Here is a 4,606-nt window from a genome sequence, read left to right as displayed (position 1 = left end):
TTATTAAGCTGTAATTAGAAGCTAATGAGCGCAGTATAGTTTGCATGAAAATACACCTTCCATAGGTAGGGTTTATTGCCTTCTCACTGGCTAAAAAAAAAAAAAAAAATTCACGTTCATGGACTTTTTTCTTTACCTTTTAGATTTTGCTGAGAAGTTAAAAGAGAAATAACAGGGCTCGGTGGCTCAGCCTGTAATTCCAGCGCTTTGGGAGGCTGAGGCGAGTGGATTGCCTGAGCCTGTGGGTTCGAAACCAGCCCAGGCAACTTGGTGAGACCTCGTCTCTACAATAAATAAAAAATTAGCTGGGCATGGTGGCGCACGCCTATAGTTTTGGCTACTTGGAAGGCTGAGGTGGAAGGATTGCCGGACCCCCAGCAGGTTGATGCTGGGGTGGCTGTGGGTGTGCCACTGTACTCCAGCCTGGGTGACAGAGTGAGGCGACAACTAAAAAAAAAAAAAAAAAAATTTACATAAAGATATAGAAGTTTCTGTTAAATATTTAATGAAAAACAAGGAAAACACCACATTTAGTGTTAGTGACAGAGAACAAGCCTGGAACACCCACAGTTGAAAAGCAGAATATATTTTTTTCTCCCAGTTATGCAATTACACTAATATAGGCACAGGAATATTTTTCCATATTGAATATCTCAGCCAATTACTTGTTCTGTAACTTTTCTTTAAGTGACACTCATGGGTTCTTCAGTTGTTAAAACCCAATATGTGACAGAAGCCAAGTTAACTATGGTCCACCAACTATTCCAGAATTGTAGAACTTCAGTGACCTCCCCTATTCCCACTCCACAAAAAAATAAAAGGAAAGAAAATAGTTCTCCGTCACCCAACAGAGGCTGCTTGACTCCTGGCAAGACATACAAATCATATTTGCTAAAAAAAAAAAAAAATACACCCTTGCAAACCTCAAGGCATTTATCCAGCATTCTCGCAGGGTTTAAAGTAAACCCAAGAGATCAAGGGAGGAGTTGGAAGGGAAATGTTGAGTCATTCTGGGTTCTCCATGATCAGTGGATCACTTTAGTCACAGAACAAGATACAGACGTCTTGTAAGTGGATTTGCCTTTCCAGTGGGTCGACAATTGCCCAAGTTGATGACATCGGGAACTTTAGAGCCACACTTGTTAAGTCTGTATCCATGAACCACTTGCATTCACACTTAAAAACAAAAACTGACAAAAGAAAAAGCTATTCGGTTCCGGAGATTAAATAACCATGTGTAGTCCTTGAAATACATTTGATTCCTTAAGAAGTCTAATTACTTTCAGTTGCCTTTTAAAAATAACTCTCTATATAACTATATAACTTGTATAACTATATATATAAAAGCCTTGTGTCCCCCACGAATGGTGCAATAAGCAATCTGGTCCCTCACTGATCTGGACTACCCATGACTTCATTGTACACGATTATCTTGTTTCTTTGAATTCCAAATGGAGTTCATGTCTTTAGTGTGATATACAATAGCAACCCTTAGGTCAAGAGAACTCCAGCTAGCATTTCTTTCTAGACTTCTCTGTTCCTTGGCGGAGCCTAACAAAGTGTTTGTAGGAGAGGCCAGTGGATTTTGATTTTCTGTCTCATAGTCCTTTGAGAGAAACACTAAAGCACCTTGACTACTGGTGTCTGCTTTTTGCAGGTCACTTATCTGACTGGGTTCCAAGAATAAGTCTCCACTCTCATTAATAGTCCCAGATTTTAGAATGCTACCCAGAACTTGAGGACCAGTCTGTTTCTCCAGCTCATAAGCCTTGGGAAACATAAGATGTTCAGTTCCTGAGGGGATTGATTCAGTACCCTGTGAAACCAAAGTGGCCGGATATGCTCCTTGAAATGTCACCTCCATCACTTTATAATCTGATAACTTCCCAGTAAGACTCAGGGCCAGCATTGGGCTTATTTCTACTGTATAAACCCCACTGATTCTGGAAGATTTCCCCCAGATTTTCCTGATCTGAGAGGGTAGATCCACTTGTGCTGTGCTCAACAGCACAGTTTGAATGTTTGAAGGATAAATAAAAAAGGTAGTCTTCATTTGTTCAGCAGCTGCTGACGTTAGACTCATGTCCTAAAGAACTGAATCAGTCCCAGAAGAGATGGGTGCTAAGACTATTACCAGCGGGCAGCAGACACTCTTGCTGTTGTCCTGCCTGTTGTGCCCTTCAGAATGTACCTTTCCTTTAATAAATCTACCTTTCTTAATTCTTAACTGTATTGGTGAATACTTTTACCTCCCATGACCACCGATCATACAATACCCAGACTCCCATACACAACAATGAGCACATGTCTTGGGACTAATTCTGTTTGTAACTTTGGCGTTTCTTTTTTGTTCTCAAACTATGTCAAAATTAAGCATTTGAGATTGTACTTTAGTGCATTGGATCTTTATCTGGGGTTATCACTTCTCTAAGAGGGGGTGTGGGATTGTGACACAATAAAAAAAGAAGGAAAAAAAAGAATAGTACCAGCAGTAATGGGCAGTGGCTGATCCCCTGGAGGACATACTTTTGTGTTGGTCTTTGCTAAAACAGGTCCCTTAGAGAAGTTGGCACAAGTAACAGATTTCAGTGCCAAATTAGGGACCCAGGATAATTGACTTGAAGATTGGGTCTGAGTTTCCCCAGTAGATGACGAAGAGTTTGAAGATGAAGATGGTGACACAGAAGAGTTCGGTATAGTTTTGTTGAGGTTTTCTTTAACTTTGCTCACATAACTTATTTTAGGAACTGGTTTAGCACTGCTGTTGTCCACTGGAAAAACTGAGAGTGGTTTAAATAGGGTCCATGAGTCCTGTTTGGAAGCAACAGCCAAAGCATGCTTTCCTTTGGGCCAACCATCAGACTTTTGGCTGCTTGCGCCAGGTTTACTATCCGAGCTTTTCTGAAGCATATCACCTACAGCCGGTTTTCCTTGACTTGTTCCTCCAGGGCCAGTTTCATACTTCCAAATGGGCTTCGAACCAGCCACTCGATTTTCCTTTTGTTCACTACAGTGAGACTTGAAAGTTTCAAGTCCCCATTTTAAGATTGGGACACTGGTCTCTTGTTGCATTTTTTCACAACTCTTGGTACTACTGCACCTAGCTTTCCTTTTTTTTTGAGTTGGAGTCTCACTCTGTTGCCCAGGCTGGAGTTCAGTGGCATGCTCACGGCTACCACAGCCTCGAGGTGTTAGGCTCAGATGATCCTTTCACCTCCGCCTTCCATGCTGGAACTATAGGCATACACCATCAGGCCCGGCTAATTTTTCTTGATTTATTGTAGAGATGAGGTCTCACCAAGTTGCCCAGGTTAGTCTTGAACCCGTGGGCTCAGGCGAACCTCTCACCTTGGCCTCTCAAAGTGCTGGGATTACAGGTATGAGTCACCACGCCCGGCCTAGCTTTCCTTTTTTAAGGAGTGGTATATTCACTTTCAGATCCACTACCATCATTATTTGCTCCTATAACCATTTGTAATATAGGCAGAATTATTTGTTACTACACCATTTGGAATTGCTGTTGTATCAGTCTTATCTACAAACTGGTTCTCTCCAGATTTGTTTTCATAAGATTTCCCATTCTTTTTTCCCTACTGCTTTTCTGAATAAAATGCTTGTTTTTAATTCCTGCTCTCCCAAAGGTGCTGGAATTTATAGTCTTCATCAGGCTAGTGTCTACAATTTGCTGGTTGCCATTGCGGACCTTGGAGATAGGGTTGGTCGTTTCATCAGAATCCAGGCTCTTTAAAGATGTTTCTCTTTCTCCAGCATTACCATTTAGTTCACCATAGCTTGTTTTCTTCTTCGGTGTTTCCTGGTGCTGCTGGAAGTATGCTTCTGCTCTTGTTTCAGTGGCTTTGACTGGGCCTTGGAACTCCCTCCAGCTCCATGCTGCAGGTATGGGTGAGGCTGCTGCTAATGGTGGTGGTGATGGTGCAGGTGGTGGTGACTGTGATAGTGCTCAGACTGTGGCTGGCCGGCTTTCTACTCCACTGAAAGCGGCTGGAATTCCCTTGCTGAGGCTGCAGATTGCTGCACTATCAGGATCTGAGACTGCGTCTCAGGACTCACTCATTGTATCTCTAGGCAAAGATTTTAAAGCTAAGACCTCAAAACCATAGGCAACTAAAACAAAAATGAACCAATGGGGCCATGTTAAACTAAGAAACTTCTTCACAGCAAAGGAAACAAGTCAACCATGTGAAGAAGCAACCTGTTGAATGGGAAAAAAAATATTTGCAAATGATTCATCCAACAAAGATCAAATATCCAGAATACACAAGGAACTAAAACAACTCAACTATGCAAAAAAAGAATAATCCTATTACAACGTGGGCAAGGGACATGAATAAACATTTCTCAAAAGAAGACCTATAAATGGCCAAGAGGTGTATGAAAAACCAGTCGACATCACACATCATCAGGGAAATGCAAATCAAAACCACAGTGAGCCATCATCTTACCCCAGTTGGAATGGCTTTAATTAAAAAAACAAAAAAATAACAGGCGCTGGTGAGGATTAAAGAAAAAGGAACTTTTGTACACCATTGGTGGGAATGTAAATTAGTACAACCACTGTGGAAAACAGTATGGAGATTATTTTACC

General features: G+C 41.5%; 1 pseudogene; it reads right to left on the bottom strand.

Moving 5' to 3' along the window:
• Positions 1 to 1,389: 1,389 nt before the first annotated feature.
• On the bottom strand, positions 1,390 to 3,930 carry LOC103274300 (annotated as a pseudogene).
• Positions 3,931 to 4,606: the final 676 nt, after the last annotated feature.

Source organism: Carlito syrichta, unplaced genomic scaffold (genome assembly GCF_000164805.1).
Source record: "Carlito syrichta isolate Samal-C Ts95f unplaced genomic scaffold, Tarsius_syrichta-2.0.1 Scaffold314712, whole genome shotgun sequence".
Lineage (NCBI taxonomy): Eukaryota > Metazoa > Chordata > Mammalia > Primates > Tarsiidae > Carlito > Carlito syrichta.
This window is presented reverse-complemented; position numbering and strand designations above follow the sequence as displayed.